Raw genomic sequence first — 21142 nt, 5'->3', positions numbered from 1 at the left:
TCATTCTGAGATGTGAGGTCAGGACTGAAGACTACACAGTCCAGACTGCATCAGCACCTAGGAGGAGGGTCAAATTCCATACAGGTCGCCATTCAGAGACATTTGGTCCAGGATCAAGGCTACATAGTCCAGGCTGCCTCAGCCCTTTAGATGAGGGGCAAGTTCCACGTAGACCTCATAAATTGTTTGTGGGCTACCTGTGGTTCGGGACGCCATACTGAGACATCAGGGTCCTGGACCAAGGATTACATAGCCCAGACTGCACCAGCATGTTGTAGGAGGGGCAAGCACCACGCAGGCTGAACAAATTGATTGGAGGCTCACTGCTGTGTGGGTGCCTAGGCAAACAACCCAACAAGAGCACGGCCATCAGCGTCCGTCAGAGGCTAAATTAGGCTGGGCCACATCTCCTGATTGAGTTTTCTTGTTATTTATTTTATTTTGTTTAAATAATTGCATTGTGATCCCTGATCAGGTGTTATTTCCATAATGGGCAAGAGGAAATCATCTTGTAGGAGGAGAGAGCAGAGGGATAATACAGTAGCTTCCATCACTAATTATCTCACTAGTGCAATGGAAGCTATTAGTTTAGAGATCAGTTTATTTGAAGGGATATTGGAGGCACAGCGTCAATGCTGCGTTCTCTTTGGGGAAACGGAAGGTGTGGTTACTTTTCACCCATCTGAGTAGCTGCCTTTTTCTAGTGATGCAGCCAAATATATACCGTATAACCAATGTATCCTGAACGACTCTCTAGTTCATGCTTAGGCCCCTGTAACTTTTTGTCCACATAAGGAATCTGTGCCAAATTTGTGTCCTTTTCTTCCAACATCCTGAGGATTTTAAAGGTGCCCAGGGTTGGTGTATTCCCCTGGAGGGGACCCAGAAATTATCCAAAATAGAGCAACAGTTTGGTTTTTGGGGGAAAAAGTGGGAAAAAAGTGCTGCAGGATAAAGCATCTGTTTCCCCCCCTGCAATTGGTATCAACAAAATGTTTGTGGTGCTGAAATCACTCTCTTTCCATCTTTCAGGGACTGGCAGACTTTTGTCAGAAAAACAACATTTTCTACACAGTTCTGGCATTTTACTGGGACACAGCCTACTTTTACTATTTTTTGTGCTTTCAACCTCCTTCCAGTTAGTGGTAGAAATGGGTATGAAAGCAATAATGGATCCAATCAAGCTATACATTTAAAAAAAGTAGACAACATTTGGAATTTAGTAAGGGGTCATTTTTGTACATCCTTCAAGGTTTCCCTATAGAAGCTAAATAAAATAATATTGAAATTGAGTTGAAAATACTGCAGTTTATGCCAATGTTTTCACCTGTAACTTCTTCTAACTATAGCAGATTTTTTAAATCAATATACTGTTATGTCTGCTGGAGCGATCTGGTTGTGGTGATATTGTAGGTTCACCAAGAACCCGAGTTACCCAGAGCCAATAACTGAACTGCGCCTTGCAATGGGTTTTCATTGTGTACCGGGTATATTGCAATTCATTTGGTAAAATATAAGGAGTGAAAAATAGCTATCAAGAACACCTATGTATTTCTGAAATGGGAACGAAATATAAAGGTTGGAAACAGTAGTTATTTGGACATTTCTGAAATTGTGGGTGCCCACACTACCGTGTAAATTAGAGGACATTTTTCAAAGTGTTTTCTTTTTTACACATTGTCTTGCATTTGGAAGGCAGAAATGCATTGAAAGTCAATAAGTAATAACAGTTGTTCTACAATTCTGTGTTTCCCTAAGTCTCCCAATAAAAATGATACCTCACTTGTGTGGGTAGGCCTAGTGCCTGCAACAGGACACGGCCCGAAACGCAACATGGACATAGCACATTTTTCGAGTGAAAAGAGACACTTTTTTTTGTAATGTGACTAGCTGTGAATTTTAGACCCAAGGTCAGCCGGTACCAAGGGAAACCTAGCAAACCTATACATTTTTGAAAACTAGGGGAATCCAGGATGGGATGACTTGTGTGGATCTCACCAGGTTCTGTTACCCAGTGTTACCCAGTGTTACAGTTAGCGCTCTAGCGTTAGACGCTAGAGCGCAAGAGGACACTACGCAACGCGTCGTGGCGTACGCCACTGTATAAAATAAAGGGGCGCGGCCTGCTGAGGCAGTCAGGCGCCGAGACCCAGGCACAGAGTGTGGTGTCAGTCATTGCAGCTGCGAGGCATGTAACGAGGGCCTTCACCAGCGCTAGCGGCCCCACAACACTGGCGACGAGTATGGAGATCGACCCCGTGTGCCCCAGCTGGAAGACGCACTCCGCGGCAGTCCCGCGCGCGCGCACGTGGTCCTGACGGCCCGACTGACACCGGCTCCTTTCTCACACAGGCAGTGCAGCTGGGCCCCTTTGAGTCTGCCGCGACCAACGGTGAGTGCACGTGTGCACCGAACATAGCCCATTTCGGCAGATGAACATTCCTGCCACCGGACTGAGTGAATCTATTTCCCTGCTGTGCCCTAGCTGGGCCCTGAAGCCCTCTGTCCCAGTTACCTGCTGTGCCCTGGCTGGGCCCTGACGCCCTCTGTCAATCCCGGGTGTGGGAATCTCTTGCCACTGCGGCCTCCTCTGTCTGCTCCCGCCTCTCCTGCTGTGCTGTGCCCCAGGGAGCCATGGGTGATGATGAGCGCCCCGCCCAGGCTGTGCCACTGCACCCCGCGTCCGGCGTCCTGCCGCCCTTCAGTGAAGCTGCTGACCCTGCCACTGCCGCCCCACGCTGGCAAACGTGGATTGGCCGACTCGACAACTATTTCGCGGGCACCAGGGAGACGGATGGCACCGTGAAGAGGTCCCTACTACTCCACTATGCAGGGGAAGAAGTGTATCTCCTATTCAAGCATCTCCCCAACACCGGGAACGCAGACGACTATGACGCGGCCGTGAGAGCCCTCAATGCACATTTCGACCCCCAGCTGAACCCGGATTTTGAACATTTCAAATTGCGCCAAGCGAGGCAAAGGGAAGGGGAGTCGGTGGATGCATTCCACGCTCGACTGAGGGTGCTGACAGACACGCACCTCGTCGGTGATAGAGCCAAGGAAGAGATCAGAGCACAGATAATATGCGGCATACGCAGCAAAAAGTTACTAACACTCATTCTCTGCCAACCGAACATCCCGATGGCGGACATTCTAGTGCTGGCACGGTCCCATGATCTATCCGACGCCCGTGCAGAGGAGATGGAGGTGGCGCTCACACGAGGCGCCGGGTCAGGAGTAACAGTCAAAACGGAGCGGGCCGACGCAGTACAGACGCGTGAAGCTTCCCGCCGACCGGCAGCAAAGAAGCTTGCAGCCCCGTGTGGGTACTGCGGGTATGACGAGCACGGAGGCAGGACATGCCCTGCGAAAGGAAAGGCGTGTGACAACTGCGGCGTGATGAACCACTTTGCGTCTGTTTGCCGCAAACGGTCCACGCAACGGGACCGGAGGGGAAAGAGGCCAGAGAAGGCCATGGTGAGACAGCTATCCCAGCTGTCGTTGTCCTCCCCCACCAACCCAGGGCACAAGCAAGCACAGGCCCTGCGGGAAGATGCAATGGAGTCCGATGATGACGAGGGGGAAACATACCTGATTTCATTCACCAGAGCCCTCAAGAGCTCGAGAAGACCACAACCGAGGTGCGACGTCCTAGTCGCTGGATCCCGGATAAACGCAGTGATCGACACAGGGGCGTCAGTCACCGTGATGGGAGTGCAACAATACAATCGCCTCCGACCCAAGCCCGAACTCCGACGGTCAAAAGCCCAGATCTATGCCTACGGAAGTGACACACCGCTGCCCCTGGCAGGAAAGATGACGGTGCCGGTGAAGTTGGATGACGCAGAGATAACGATTGACATACATGTGATCAATCAGGAGGCAGACACCCTCCTAAGCGGGCACGCAGCCGAAGACCTAGGGCTGATCGCATTCCTCCGGAAGGTACAAGAGTCCCAGACGACTACCCTGCTGGACCAGTTTCCGGAGCTGTTCACTGGTCTGGGGAACATCCGACGACCACCAGTCAAGCTCCACATTGACCGTTCAGTCACACCCACAGCGTTAAAACACAGGAGGATTCCCTTCCACCTACGCCCGCTGGTAGAGGAGGAGCTGAGGAGGCTGGAGGAGCAAGGCGTCATAGAGACAGTAACCGGACCCACCCCCTGGGTATCACCCATGGTGATAGCGGAAAAGCCCCGGCAACCAGGCAAGATTCGGGTGTGCATCGACATGAGGCTACCCAACAAGGCCATCAAAAGGGAGAGACACATCACGCCCACGATGGATGACATAATCGCAGACCTTAACGGAGCCCGGTGGTTCTCCAAACAGGACCTCAATGCGGGGTACCATCAACTAACGCTGGCCGAAGAGAGCAGATATATCACTACCTTCAGCACGCACCTGGGGCTACGCAGGTACCGACGCCTTAACTTTGGCATCTCTTCGGCGGCCGAAATATTTCAGAACACTATCAGAGACATCTTGCAGGGGCTACCAGGAGTACTAAACGTCAGTGATGACATACTGATACACGCCACAACGGTGGATGAACACTACCGACGGGTCCGGTCCACACTGACGAGGCTGAGAGAGTTTGGGGTCACGTTGCACAAGGAGAAGTGCCAGTTCTTTCAGCAAAGCATCGAGTTCTTCGGATACACGTTTACCAACCATGGCATTCAAGTGGACCCGAGGAAATCCCAGGCTATCAAGAACGCCCCAGCACCGACTTCTGCGTCGGAAGTCCGCAGTTTTCTCGGGATGGCCACGTACTGTGGGCAGTTCATCCCAAATTTGGCTACCACGGCTGAACCTCTCAGACGCCTCACGAAGACAGACACCCTGTGGCGCTGGGGGCAAGAGGAAGAGGATGCCTTCCATGCTATCAAGACCACGCTGCTGGACCAAGCTACTCTGGTCTACTTTGATCCGACCAGGAAGACCGAACTGCTTGTCGACGCCAGTCCGGTGGGACTGGGCGCAGTCCTTACACAAGAGCAAGAACCAGGAAGATGGGCCACCCTGGCCTACGCCAGCAAGGCACTCACCCCAACTGAACAGAGGTATTCTCAGATTTAACGCGAAGCACTAGCCATCCGATGGGGCTGCCGGCATTTCCACCTCTATGTCTGTGGGCACCCTTTTACTGTGGTGACAGACCACCAACCATTGGTGCCCCTGTTCAAGGGGACAGCGCCCCACCCCCCCCCGAGAATCGAAAGGTGGGCCATTGGACTACAACAATACCAGATGGAGGTGACATATCGGCCAGGTGCGAAAAACCCGGCGGACTTTCTGTCACGACACCCGGAAAGTGGGGTGACGTCCCCGATCGGGAAAGAAGAGGAAGATGAAACCGAAGCACACATCGACCTCCTAGCTGCTCTGACCTGCCCTCGAATACTGACAATCCAGGAGATCATACGTGCCGGGGAGCACGACGCCGTGCTGGCAAGGACACGGGGAGCTCTTCAAAAAGGGTCATGGGCTGATTTCCTACACACCGCCAACTCGTGGGCAGACGAGGAGAAGAAGGACTTGCAGCAGATGTGGCGAGTGCGGAATGAACTAAGTATGACCCGCGATGGTGTCGTCCTGCGAGGGTCTAGGATCGTCATGCCGACCGCACTACGCCATCAAGCCACGATCATTGCTCACGACGGCCATCAAGGGACGGAGAAGATGAAGACCAGGATGAGGGCGAAGATATGGTTCCCGGGGCTGGATGGCATGGTGGACGAGGTGGTAAGAAGCTGCTCCGCGTGCCAGGTGACGAGCGGCCCGGAGCCTCCGGCCCCCATCGTGACAGAAGAACCAGGAAGGTACCCATGGGACAAGATTAGTATAGACTTCGGAAGCCTCCCAAACGGAAAAGTGTTGCTGGTGGTCATTGACAACTTCTCGAAATATCCCGTAGTAGAAGTTCTACCGTCCACAGCCTTCATGTTTGTGGGACCAGTGCTGGAGAAAATATTTGCCATGTTTGGGCGCCCCTCGGAGCTGAAGAGCGACAACGGGCCACCCTTCCACGGTCACGAGTTCCGGGAGTTCCTCCAGCACCAGGGAGTACAACACCGGCGAATCACTCCTCAGTGGCCACAAGCCAACGGAGAAGTAGAACGATTCATGAGGACCCTGAATAAAGTGATTCGAATAGCCGGCGTGGAGCAACTAGACCCCGAGAGGGAAATCCAGCGATTCCTGGGAGAGTATCGGAGCACGCCCCACTGCTCCACCAAACAAGCCCCGTGGTCTCTCATGCTCAATGGCCCCCGCCGCGATGGGCTACCCACAGTCCCTGGGTGGGCGCCCGCACCGTTCGAAGCGGAGCAGGTTTTTCAACGACGAGCACACCGCAACCGGCAAGTGAGCCGGGCCAGAGGCAGTGGAGACCGCGACATCAGACCAGGGGACAGCGTCCTCGTGAAGGATAGAAGGCCGGGAGGAAAATTCAGACCCCGGTATGAACCAGATAGTTGGACTGTGGCACAGAGGCGGGGTACAATGGTCACAGCGGAAAGAGGGGTGGAGTCGACCACCAGGAACATCTCGTGGTTCAAACGCATTCCGGAGGCCACTGACCGCGGCCAGAGGGGGCTGGACAGAGGGGAGGAAGAGATCTCAACCCCAGAGCTGGGACCAGGACTGACGCCCAGCGGAGCCAGCAGCGCCCCAGAGCAGAGCCCTCAGGCCCCGACGGAAGGTGAAGCCCCGAATAGCCACCCAACCAGCTCCGGCACTCGTGCCACTGCCAGGTATGGTCTGAGAAAGAACCCCACGCCAAGCAGCCGCCTTAAAGACTTTGCCTGCCAAGCAAGTGAGTGACTGTTATGGACTTCTGTTTATTTTGTTATCCAAGTTGGGGAGGGATGTTACAGTTAGCGCTCTAGCGTTAGACGCTAGAGCGCAAGAGGACACTACGCAACGCGTACACCACGTTCGTGGCGTACGCCAATGTATAAAATAAAGGGGCGCGGCCTGCTGAGGCAGTCAGGCGCCGAGACCCAGGCACAGAGTGTGGTGTCAGTCATTGCAGCTGCGAGGCATGTAACGAGGGCCTTCACCAGCGCTAGCGGCCCCACAACACCAGAATCCCTTGCAAACCTCAAACTAACTTTGTAAAAAAACTAATTTTCCTCACATTTCTGTGATGGAAAGTTCAGGAATCTGCAGGGAGCCAAAAACGTCCACCCACCCAGCATTCCCCCAAGTCTCCCGATAAAAATGGTACCTCACTTGTGTGGGTAGGCCTAGCGCACGTGACAAGAAACTGCCCAAAATGCAATGTAGGGTAGGCACTTCACAATTTTACAGTAGAAACAGACCCTTGTTCGCAATGTGCTTAGCTGTGGTTTATGGACCCTAGCTTAGGCAGCACCTGGGGAAACCTTGCAAACCTGTACATTTTTTAAAACTAGCCATGCAGGGGAGTCCAGAATGGGGTGACTTGTTTGGTTCTCACCAGGTTTTGCTTCCCAGAATCCCATGCATACTTCAAACTTTGTAAAAATAAAACACATTTTCCTCACATTTCTGTGATGGAATGTTCTTGAGTCTGCGTGGATCCACAAACTTCTGCCAACCCCACATTCCATGAAGTCTCCCCATAAAAATGGTACCTTACTTGTGTGGGTAGGCCTAGTGTCCTTGACAGGAAACGGCATAAAACGCAACATGGACACATCACATTTTTCCAGTGAAAACTTACCCTTTTTTGCATTGTGCCTAGCTGTAGATTTTGAGCCCTAGCTCAGCCGGCACCTATGGAAACCTAAAAAAACGATTTATTTTTAAAAACTAGACACCAAGGAGAATCCAGAATGGGGGTGACGTGTGAGGCTCTCACCAGGTTCAGCTACCCAGAATCCCTTGCAAACCTCCAACTTTGTAAAAAAAGCTAATTTTCCTCACATTTCTGTGATGGAAAGCTCTGGAATACTCATGGATCCTCAAACTTCAACCCACCCGCATTACCCAAAGTCTCCCAATAAAAATGGTACCTTATTTGTGTGGGTAGATCAAGTACCCGCAACAGGAAACGGCCCAAAACGCAATGTGGACATATCACATTTTTCCAGTGAAAACGTAACCTTTTTTTAAATGTGCCTTGCTGTGGATTTTAGACACTAGCTCAGTTGGTACCAAGGGAATCCTAGCATACCTATACATTTTGGAAAACTAGACACCCAGGGAAATCCAGGATGTGGTAACTTGTGTGGCTCTCACCAGGTTATGTTACCCAGAATCCCTTGCAAACCTCAAACTTTGTAAAACAAAACCACATTTTCCTCTCATTTCTGTGGTGGAAAGTTGAGGAATCTGCAGGGAGCCACAAACTTCCATCCACCCAGCATTCCCGCAAGTCTCCAGATAAAAATGGTACCTCACTAGTGTGGGTAGACCAAGTGCTGGTGGCAGGGAATTGCCCAAAACTAATTGGGGAGATATAAAATGTACCTATAACAAAACAACATTGTTTTACATAGAGGTCACCTGGGTTTTTGGCCCCGGGCTCGGCAGCCATCTAAGGAAACCTACCAAACTCATACATTTCTGAAAACTAGACACCAGGGGGAATCTGGGGAAGTATGGCTTGCCTGTATCCCCCAAAGTTTTCCTACTTAGAATCCCCTGCACACCTCAAATTGTGGTTATAAAATCTAATTTTTCTCACGTTTCTGTATGGGAAAGTTGTGTGATCACTGGGCTGACACAAATATCACACCACCACCTGCCATTCTACAAAGTCTCCCGATAAAAATGGTACCTCACTTGTGTGGGTGGGCCAGGTACCCGCGGCAGGGAAGGGCCAAAAACTTATTGTGGAGACAGAAAATTTACCTATCACAAAATGACATGGTTTTGCACAGGGGTCACCTGGGTTTTTGGTCCTGGGCTCGGCGGCGATCTAGGGAAACCTACCAAATCCATACATTTCTGAAAATTGGACACCGGGGGTAGTCTAGGGAGGTATGGCTTGCGTGGATGCCCCAACGTTTTACTACTTAGAATCCCCTGCAAACCTCAAATTTCAGAGAAAAAATCTAATCTTTCTCACGTTTCTGTTTGGGAAAGTTGTGGGATCACTGGGCTGATACAAATATCACACCAACATCTGCCTTTCCACAAGGGTTCCCAATAAAAATGGTACCTCACTTGTGTGGGTGGGCCAAGTACCCGCAACAGGGAAGGGCCGAAAACATATTGTGGAGACATCAAAATGACCAATCACAAAATGACCTGGTTTTGCAATGGGGATCGTCAGGGTTTTTGGCCCTGGGCTCGGCGGCCAACTATGGAAACCTACCAGATATTTCTGAAAACTAGATACCCAGGGGAGTCCAAGGAGGTATGGCTTACGTGGACACACCAACGTGTTTCTACCCAGAATCCCCTGCAAACCTCAAATTTAGCTGAAAAAATAAAAATTTTCTCAAATTTCTATGTGGAAAAGTTGTAGGATCACCGGGCTGACACAAATTTCCTAGCACCCACCATTCCCCCAGGTCTCTCGATAAAAATGGTACCTCACTCGCATGGGTGGGCCAAGTACCCACGACAGGCAAGAGCCCAAAACCTATTGAGGAGACATCAAAATTACCTATCACATAAAACAACCTGGTTTTGCAAGGGGGTCCCCTGGGTTTTTGGCCCCGGCCTCAACGGCCATCTTGGGAAACTACCAAACCTACCCATTTCTAAAAACTAGACACCCAGGGGAGTGCAGCGAGGTATGGTTTGTGTGGGCCCTCCAATGTTTTCCTACCCAGAATCCCCAGCAAACCTCAAATTTAGCTGAAAAAAATATTTTTCTTAAATTTCTGTGTGGGAAATTTGTGGGATCACCGGGCTGACACAAATTTCCTACCACCCAGCATTCCCCCAGGTCTCCTGATAAATATGGTACCTCACTCGTGTGGATGGGCCAAGTACCCACGACAGGCAAGGGCCCAAAACGTATTGAGGAGACATCAAAACTACCCATCATAAAACAACCTGGCTTTGCAAGGGGGGGTCACCTGGCGTTTTTGGCCCTGGGCTCGGCGGCCATCTTGGGAAACTACCAAACTCACCCATTTCAGAAAACTAGACACCCAGGGGAGTCCAGCGAGGTATGGCTTGTGTGGGCCCCCCCCCAAAGTTTTCCTACCCAGAATCCTCTGCAAACCTCTAATTCAGCTGAATAAATCACATTTTTGCCATGTTTATGTTGTGGGAAAGTTGTGGGATCACCAGGCTGACACAAATTTCCCACCGCCCAGCATTTCCCGATGCTTCCAATAAAAATGGCATCTCACTTGTGTGGGTGGGCCATGTACCCGCAGCAGGTAAGGGCCCAAAATGTATTGTGGAGACATCAAAATCACCAATTACAAAACAACCTGGTTTTGCAAGGGGGGCACCGGCGTTTTTGGTCCCGGGCTCAGCGGCCATCAAGGGAAACCTACCAAACCCACACATTTCTGAAAACTAGACACTTAGTGAATCCAGGGATGTGTGGTTTGCGTGGCCCCCCCAACGTTTTCCTACACAGAATCCCCTGCAAAACTCAAATTTAGCTGAATAAATCACACTTTCCTCACATTTCTGTCTGGGATCACTGTGTTGGCACAAATGTGCTACCACTCAGCGTTTCCCTCAGTCTCCCGAGTGAAATGATACCTCACTTTGTGGGTGAGCCAAGGGCCTCTGACTGGAAAGGGCCAAAAACATAGGGATTGAAGGGATAGCACAGCAAACAGAGCAATATTCTTTTTTAAATGTGTTTTTAGGAAATTCTGCATTGGACACCCACACAGTGAGGTATCATTTTTATTGGTAGACCAAGGGGAATGCTGTACAGTAGGACATTTGTGCCGGCATGGTGATCCCACACAGAAATGGATCCACACAACCCACACATCACTGGACTCTCCAGAGTGTCTAGTTTTCAGATATGTGTGGGTTTGGTAGGTTTCCCTAGATGGCTGGCGGGACCTGGACCAAAAATTCAGGTGTCCCCCTTGCAAAACTAGGTTGTGTTGTAATTGGTCATTTTGATGACTCCACAATACATTTTGGGCCCTTCCCTGCTGCGGGTACTTGGCCCACCCACACAAGTGAGGTACCATTTTTATCGGGAGACCTGGGGGAATGCTGGGCGTTAGGAAAGTGGTATCAGCCCAGTGATCCCAAAACTTACCTACACAGAAACGTGAGAAAATGTTTAATTTTTCAGCTAAATCTGATGTGTACAGGGGATTCTGGGTAGGAAAACGCTGGGGTGTCCATCCAAGACATACCTCCCTGGACTCCCCCGGGTGTCTAGTTTTCAGGAATGAGTGGGTTTGGTAGCTTTCTCTAGAGGGCCGCCGAACCCTGGGCCAAAAACCCAGGTGATTCTCTCACAAAACTAGGTCGTTTTGAGATCAATATTTTTGAAGGCTCCACAGGATGTTTTGGGCCATTTCCTGTCGCAAGCACTAGGCCTACCCACACAAGTGAGGTACCATTTTTAATGTGATACCTAGGGAAATGCTGGGTGGTAGGAAATTTGTGGCGGCCCAGTGATCCCACAACTGTCCTACACAGAAAATTGAGGAAAATGTGATTTATTTTAGCTAAATTTAAGGTTTGCAGGAGATTCTGGGTAGAAAAATGTTGGCAAATCCATGGACGCCACTCCTCCCTGGACTCCCCTGGGTGTCTAGTTTTCTGAGTTTGGTAGAGTTTCCTAGATGGCTGCTGAGCCCCAGACCAAAAACCCAGGTGACCCCATTGAAAAAGCAGGGCCTTTTGTGATAGATAGGTGGGCACCTATGTTTTTGGTCCCATGTTTGCAGACATCTATGAGAACCTAAAAAAACCAGACATTTATGAAAATTAGGCACCCATGGGAGTCTAGGGAGGTGTAGCTTGCATTGATCCCCCAACATTTTTCTTCCCAGAATCTGCTGCTAAACTCAAATCTAGCTAAAAATTCACATTTTCCTCGAATATCTGTGTGGGAAAGGTGTGGGATCAAGGCATGGCACAAATTTCCTACCACTCTACATTCTCCTCAGTCTCCGATAAAAATGATACCTAACTTGTGTGGATGGGCCAAATGCCTATGACATGGAAGGGCCAAAAATGTGTAAAGATTGAGGGGGGCCCAAAGCGGGTCCAAAAGGTCAGTTTGTTTATACATGTTTAGACTGATGCCACTTTGGGCACCCACACAAGTAAGGTATCATTTTTCTCAGGAGACCAAGGGGAATGCTAGCTGGTAGGAAATTTGGGCCTGCGCGGTGATCCTACAACTTACCCAAACAGAAATGTGAGGGAAATGTGACTTTGTAATTAATTTGAGGTTTGCAGGGGATTCTGGGTAGGAAAATGCTGGGGGATCCATGCAAGCCACACCGCCAGCCAACAGTCAGTACACACACACGACCATCCATGCACACCACCAGCCAAGCAAAATACACACACACTGCCAGCCAAGCACCAGCCATGTACACCACCAGCCAAATGCCATCCATGCACACAGTCAGCTAAGTACTATCCACGCACACCTCCAGCAAAGCGTCACCCACATACTCTGCCAGCCAAGCACCATCCCCACACACCACCAGCCAAGCAGGGCCAAACTGGGAACAGCAACCAGCCCTGGTATATTGCTGCTCAACCAGCCCTGCTAGTAAAAAGCACTGCTCCCGCTTTTGTTACTGGGGGCCGATATTGCAGTACTGCAGCAAAACTGACCCCCACAGCCAGAAAACCAGACCCCTTTGACCAGTCCAGCCTTGCAGCTAAGCGCCATCCATGCACACAGTCAGCCAAGCTCTAGTCCACGTACTCCGCCAGCCAAGCGCCACTCCATGCACACCACCAGGCAAGTGTCAATCTGCACACACCGTCATCAAGCGCGAGTCCACACACACCATTAGCCAAGTGCAGGGCTACACACACTGTCAGCAAAATGCCTGCCAAAGGTCAGTACACACAGACCGACAGCCAAACTCCAGTTCACACACACACAAACTCTCCCTGGTTTCTAGTGGTTTTCTGCCCCTGTTTGGGGGCAGATGAGACAAAAAATATCACTAAAACAGCAAAAATGTGTGCCTAAAAAAAGGAGGAACGACCTTTGCCTATGGGGTTTCTTCCTGACATGCCCATAAAAACATATCTCTGGTGCCTAGTGAGCTTTCTGCCTCCCGGGGAAGCAGATAAGAGGCCATTGCCCCGAACTGCCTTCCTGGGTGGGCAGAAATTCTTTTTTGGGGGTGGGAACATTAGCATGCCCATTCTCGGCAGCCTCCACCCCTACATATAAAAAACACAACATAATCCCTGGTGCCTAGTGGGCTTTCTGCCCCCAGGGGAGAAGATCAAGGTCTATTGCCCCATTTTCCTCCCGGGGGAGGCAGAAAGATTGTGGCTATTTTTTTATAGGGTGAGGGCATTGGCCTGCCCAATCTGGCAGCCCCCACTCCTCATACAATGAAAACCATAATCCTTGGTGCCTAGAGGGCAATCTGCCCCCGGGGGGGAAGATAAAGCGCTATTGCCCCATCTGCCTCCCAGGGGGGCAGAAAGACTGTGGTAATTCTTTTGGGGAGATGAGGGCTTTAGCATGCCCATTCTGGGAAGCCCCCACTCCTTTCTATAAAAAAGAAAAGTCCCTCTTGCCTACAAGGATTTTTGAACCTCAGGGGGGGCAAACAAGGGTCTATTGCCCCCATCTGCCTCCCGGGGGGCAGAAAGACTATGGCAATTATTTTGGTGGGGTGGGGGTATTGGCATGTCCTTTTTGGGCACCCCCAACCCTACATCTATAAAATAAAAAATCCCTGGTGCCTAGTCAGCCCTCTGGGGGGGCAGATCAGGGACTATTGCCCCCATCTGCCTCCCGGGGAGCAGAAAGACTGATCTGGCCCAAAAATATGGGAGGAGGAAAAGCCTTGTCCAAGGGGCCGCTCCCCCCTCCCTGGTGCCTAGTTAGTGGATCCCTGCTTGGGGATCGCCCTCCTGAGGCAAACCTGAATGCCTGCTTAGCAGGCATTCACTTGGGAGGGATACCATTGGAAAGCGGTGATTTACCCCTTCCCAATGATACCTCTCCCATCTGCCTCGGTGCTCAGGGGGCTGAGATAGCCCCCTGAACACCGAGGCAGTGAAACTGAAACTGAGTTTCAGTTTCTATGAAATGAAGTCAGCGCGACATGTGCGCCGATCGTCATTTCATAGAAATAATCAGACCACCCTTAGGATCTGGGGAATCCCTTCACCAGCTCACAAAGGTGTTTTTATTGAAAGGAAAGCCCTCTGGTGCCCGCATCAGGGGGACTTCCTGTGCCATGAGTGAGGATGGCCGGGAGCTGTCCTATGAACATGAGCACTGTGGCAGCTGATAGCTCCTGGCCGTCTGACGCAGACAATGGGTTAACGATTGAGAATGAAAACCTAATCACAAAATAATTAGGTTCCTTTCCCAGATAAACACTGCTATGGAGCTTGTCAATCCTTGACATTGACTGAGTGAAGAAAGAAATTTCCTTAAAACATTTTGCACAGAATTGAATGGTATCCTTATATTTTTCTGAAGCCCGGATGTTATTTTCTCCTCTCACACAAACTGCCTTAGAATTGGCCTTCTTCATCTTAGCAGGCTTTCCAAAAGACATGTTCTGCCTTTTGTTTTCTGATACCCTGACTCTTGACTGCTAAACATTTGGTTAACATGGAGTAGTTTCCTTGGTAACAGTGACCAGAGAAACTAAAGACTTCCTTTGGTATCCTGCTGACGTATTTTGAAGTAGATAACTTACTCACACACAAGATTTCAAAATCATCGAGGTCCATATGACATCATGGGTTCTTATTAAACCATAGCCATTCGGAGACGCCAAGGGCAAGACCAAGGACTACATATTCCAGACTGCACCAGCACTTTTAAGGAGGGGCAAGATCCATGCAGGCTGCATAAAATGATTTACGGCTCCCTGCGACACGGGATGCCATTCTGAGATGCCGGGGGTCCAGACTACACACTCCAGATTGCACCAGCACTTTGGAGGAAGGGCAAGCTCTGCGCAGGCCACATAAGTTGATTGCGTGGTCCACACGGTGTGGGACGTCATTCTGAGATGTGAGGTCAGGACTGAAGACTACACAGTCCAGACTGCATCAGCACCTAGGAGGAGAGTCAAATTCCATACAGGTCGCCATTCAGAGACATTTGGTCCAGGATCAAGGCTACATAGTCCAGGCTGCATCAGCCCTTTAGATGAGGGGCAAGTTCCACATAGGCCTCATAAATTGTTTGTGGGCTACCTGTGGTTCGGGACGCCATACTGAGACATCAGGGTCCTGGACCAAGGATTACATAGCCCAGACTGCACCAGCATGTTGTAGGAGGGGCAAGCACCACGCAGGCTGAACAAATTGATTGGAGGCTCACTGCGGTGTGGCTGCCTAGGCAAACAACCCAACAAGAGCACGGCCATCAGCGTCCGTCAGAGGCTAAATTAGGCTGGGCCACATCTCCTGATTGAGTTTTCTTGTTATTTGTCATCTGGTACTTATTTTATTTTGTTTAAATAATTGCATTGTGAGCCCTGATCAGGTGTTATTTCCATAATGGGCAAAAGGAAATCATCTTGTAGGAGGAGAGAGCAGAGGGATAATACAGTAGCTTCCATCACTAATTATCTCACCAGTGCAATGGAAGCTATTAATTTAGAGATCAGTTTATTTGAAGGGATATTGGAGGCACAGCGTCAATGCTGCGTTCTCTTTGGGGAAACGGAAGGTGTGGTTACTTTTCACCCATCTGAGTAGCTGCCTTTTTCTAGTGATGCAGCCAAATATATACCGTATAACCAATGTATCCTGAACGACTCTCTAGTTATTGTTCCAGATGGTATGACCCTTCCAGATAATTCTCCCTCTGCAAAAAAGAAAAAAGGAAATGAAGCTCATACCTTACGTGCCACATCCAAAAACTCTGTAAAAGAAATAGCCAAATCTACCCTCTGAGATAGCTTAGCAGGTGGAGGCAACTTCAGCATCCACACTTATTGACTACTGAGTTGACCAAGTTGCAGCAGTTTTTATGTGAACACTTAGATAAGGGGCTATCTAAGTTAGAACAGAAAATGAAAAGCTTTTACAATATGGTGCTAGATAGAGTGACCAAGATGGAGCAATTACTGTGTAATAACTTCTCAAATCAAGAAGAGTCATTTAGGGCCGCATCTAATGATATTGATCAGCCTCTCAGCCATGTAGGTACAGAAGGCGTGGTCCAGCAATATACACCTACTGTTAAAAATGGGGTTTCGGGTTGCCTAGAGTATGCTACTAAGCCAGGCAGAACCCACCACTCTAGTCAGAGCACGTAAGTTACACACCAAAGATAACCTGTGCCTACCCCAAGTAGCTTATCACAGAGCAGTCAGGCTTATCCCAAGGGGCAATATGTAAAGTGTCTGTGCAACACACTCACAGCAGTGACACAATAACTACACCACAAAAGAGACTCCACACAAGGTTTAAAAAAAAAAAAAAATATATATATATATATATAGTATATATATTGTACATAAAACATAGAACAAAATGACATGAATTATAAACACTATGCACCCAATGCAAATCCTGAATCAGTATGCATTATCCTGATGAGGCAAGAACTTACATGACATACATTATGATATTAGGCCATGAAATGCAACATAAAACCACATGACTAATAACTGCTGTGCATCCTATGCAAATCCTGGCAATGTAAAACAACATACATCATAACATCAGGGTCAGAATATGCAACAGTTTGGTAAGGATGGAAAACCATGAATCACAATATGTCACCCAGAAACCACCAGAGTTGTACCTGTGAAACAGTCTTACCAGAGGCTACCACATGCAATCCTCCCATAGACACAGAACACAAGACTCAGCACTTCCGTGCTTCTCTCAGCAGGACTATGGGAGGCTTAGCTAGGGCAAGAGCAAACACACATGAAACATAGGGCTCCGAGGTGCCTGTGCACCTACTATGAGTTATACAGTAGTACTGACTGTTTCATGAATGTGGCAAATCCTTTAGGGCAAATCGGGGGCCTCCGTTGGGGGCTCACCCCGCAATGCAGAGAAAGAACAATGCTCCCAACGCATGTCCCAAAACAGAGGGGGAACACACACAGCAGAATTTGGCCGTGGTTCAGAGTAAGCAAAATGCTGCTGCTTGCGCTGCCGTGTGGCCAAAGAAAAGAACGGCATGGTGCCTGCGGCCCTGGTACCTTTAAGGAAGGCCACAACCACTGGTGATGCAGTGGGGTCCATGTCTTCTCCAAAGCTTAAGCTTAAGGAGGAGTTGCACTGCTGCACAGCTCCCAGCTGACAGCGGCCTTGAGACCAAATATTAGCAGTATCTGCAGGCCTTGGTGAGTGCGTGCCCAGCAACAGGGAGGGGAATCCACAGTGAGTTCAACCTCCAGAGTTGGCCCTTGAAGTTAGGAGCACAGATCACCATGAGCTTGTGACCGATGGGGAGCTGCTCCTATAGCTTTCAGGAAGGGAGACAGCTGGTCTTTACAGAAAGAATGCAATGTTCTAGTATCATGAGATTTCTACTACGACAAACCCAGCACACTGTACCCACGGAATTCGGGTAGCGTGACAGTTTAATGGCAAATGCAGCTCTTGATCCAGCCAGGTCTTTGTGTTCCCTGAGACCTCAGGGGAACAGGGGAGGGGCAAGTCAGTGATGGAGCAAGGTTTCATATCTAAAGAAACTTGTTTTTATGCAATCCTCTCGATTAACCTGTAATACTATAACCAATCTGTCCGTAAGTACTAATTTTGCACCACAATTTACATAACCATATCTAGAAGAAGCTTGTCTATGTGCTGTCTTAATAAGTAACCCGAGTGTCCTAAAATGGCTGCCGAAAACGCGGGAAATCTTCTGCGCATGCGTCTACCACATCTCGTGGTGTGACGTTCTTCTGTCGCTTGGGGGGAAATCTTTGCAGGTGCTCAATAGCTTCTAAAATGGGCGCTTCAAAGTCACATACTAATGTGCGTGCCGAGCTGAAACTAACCCATGCAAGTTCTACTAAGCTATTAATGCAAAAGATTTATTAAGTAAATGGGGTTAGAGTTGAAGTAGGTGGTATACAGAGAATTCATTTAAATTTGTATTCTAACATGTTTCTCTCTGACTTTATTAATAGTTCGCATTTGGGACTTGGAGGGTGACTGATGTCCTCATCCTTTGTGGCAACCACGCATGCGCCCTACAGTTCTGCTCTCAAGTCAATGAAGTCATTTGATGGACTGCCAAAACCTAAACCCAGCAAGGACATGAGAAAGTAAACTCCTGACCCTACGAGAGGAAGACCCAGCAACATTGTACCTTAAAATTATCCATCATAATACGAAATGCTACTGGGAATAAAGCTTGTGGGTATTAAAATTAAAGGGCGGGGAATTAGACAATAGACTTAAGAAAAATAATGCACTTAGTATGGTGTGATGTCCTCTCCCCACTGCTTGGCCCAATCAAATTGTGGGTAAGCATTGAATTGAAACATTTGGGGGTGGATCATACACTTGAATTTGGTATAACAGAGGTAAATTCTAGTTAATTAGACACACTTGATGCAGAGACGCTGATGCTGTGCTGAGATGCTGCCCGATTTTGCTGCAATCTGACTGAAGAATCCTACACTAGGAAAATTTGCGGAACAACCGAGGAGGCACATCCAGGGAAGGGTCTGGACGCACTTGAACCGGACAGAGTAGCACTAGAGATGGGTGTAATGCTGGCGTTACACTAGAAGAGGTCACTTCCCTATCCTGAAACACTGACATTCTGATGTTGGGGTCCTCACACCATTCCAGGTAAATATAATTGTAGGGTAAATCCACTGTACTTGCTTCTCTGTCCTTTCTCTCCTCAGGTGCTGTCATTGCAAAGAGTTATAAATGCAACTGATTATAAGCTAACTGTACTATTTTTGTCATGGGTATATTGATTTGACTCACAAAATTATTAATCCAGATAAACTTTTAAATCTTCCCCGGAGTCTGTGGTTCTTTAAATCAAAGTTAAATGCATTATTGTCTTTCCTCCCCATTCTAATCTACTACTAGATCTTATCGCATGTTCATTTACTCAGGAGACAGGAATGGTAAGAATACTGGTGTAAAGGTTTCCTATGGTAAGATAAAAATTGATGAACAGTGGATATTTGCCAGCTCATTGTGTGTATGAATGTATTTGGGACCAAATGAGTGATGTGTGTATGAATGTGTAGAGCTGGTAAACTCCTCTGCATCAGTTTTACTTGGTAGCAGAGGCATGGTTAGTATAGTTAGGTGAGGATTGTGCTTGAAATTTTGAATTATTGATTTTATGTTCTAACCAAAAGCCATTATGTATTGTTTTAAGTCGTCTGGAAATTCCCGGAAATATTGAATAGCGGGTGGCGAATGGAAGCCACGCTGCAGTGAGGTTATTGGTCTGGATTGAGAAAGTGCAGAAAGTTACGCAGGACTGGAAGCACTAAGTTAGGGAATATTTCTTGTGCGTTAGTGAGAATAATTGATAGCGAGGAGTTCGCTGGTGAAAGTTTGGTATTATATCACCTAAAAAGGGTAATACTGAAGGAGTAGCAGGTTTTCTGAAGCTTGTATGAAGAGTAAGTGGAAAGGTTTTACTAGTAGTGTGTGAAGAGTAAGCGGAAAGGTTTTACTTGCAGTGAAATAAATCTTACTATTCTTTGAATTAGTGGGTCAGACACAATAGCGAATGTTTACACGTTGTTAATTAATGATAATTTTGTGAAAAGTTTGTGAGAAAATACGTTTTCGCATTACTTTGTAAAGGAGGGGTCAGTTGCGGGTGCTGCACTGACGTCACTGAGAGCCGCGCTGGGATTGGTTGGAACAGCGGGCATGCAGTTGATGCGAAATTGTAAAGGAGGGGTCAGTTGTAAGGAGTGATACTGATATCCCAGAAAAGCTGTGCAAGCATTGGCTGAGCGAGCGAGCAGGGTAAAAGTTGATTGGTTCACAGACTAGAAAACGCACTGGTATTGGAGAATATTTAGAATTAAAGAAAGCGTTTGATTGGTCATCAAAATAGAGATCCAGAAACTAATAATAGATAGTGGATTTTGCATGTATGACCCAACCTCAACAGGGACTCGACCAGATAGAAGATTTGTAGGGTTTGCTTACGAGCAATACCTTAACCAGCACAAGCACACAATGTACGGAGAAAAGAGAAAAATGACTTTCATGCAAAAAGTTAAGAATTATTTCAAAAAGGACAAACCCATTAAGAGAAGAGAGGGGATTCTCATTCCTCCTCCGGATACGCCTGCATCATACATGATGGTAGAGAGAGGCTATCATACGTGTGTGTGGTTAGAGAATTGGGTAGAATACACAAAGGATGATGGTATATTAACATTTCCTGAGTACGGAAGTTTTAATGGAAGAATATTGTACAATTTGAGAACACGAATGAATGAGTTAGAACCCATACCTAGACTGACTCAATATGAGGCTTTAGAAGAATGGGAGATGGAGGATTTTGAACGTGACGAACCCCGAAGTAAAAGGCATTTAAGCAAATATTATCCGAAATTTCCCTGAGAGACTAGAGATAGTCAAATGAAACAATGGAGACAGACCATGGTGGCAAAAGGTTTATATCCTGTGTTAACATCAGAAGAGGAGACGGGAGGTAAATGTACTTAACCATGATAGATAGTGGAGAAACAGAAGGAGGGCACTTAGAGGATGTATTGATGAAAAGTCCTCCACCTTATAATGATGGATTTAATAGAGTGACCCCCTAGTGCCCCGATGATAGGAACACCCTTGGTTCCATAGATAGTACATGATATCACAGATAGGGTACTTCAAGAAAAAGAAAGGGAAGCAATAAATAAAAACAGAGATGAATTGATTCAGAGGATAGATCAGCTAAACGCACATCCTGAAGCATTGACCATACCAGTTACAATAGGTCCGGTAGTTCCATTATATGGAGAAAAATCAAATTGTCCTAAAGTTCCTGTAATGCCTACTCCAAGTATAGAACCTATAAAAGAAAAGGTAATCATAGATGATCAAGCCAGCGAATGTG

Source organism: Triturus cristatus, chromosome 3_2 (assembly GCF_964204655.1).
Source record: "Triturus cristatus chromosome 3_2, aTriCri1.1, whole genome shotgun sequence".
NCBI classification, from domain to species: Eukaryota; Metazoa; Chordata; class Amphibia; order Caudata; family Salamandridae; genus Triturus; species Triturus cristatus.
Note: the sequence above shows the minus strand (reverse complement) of the source record.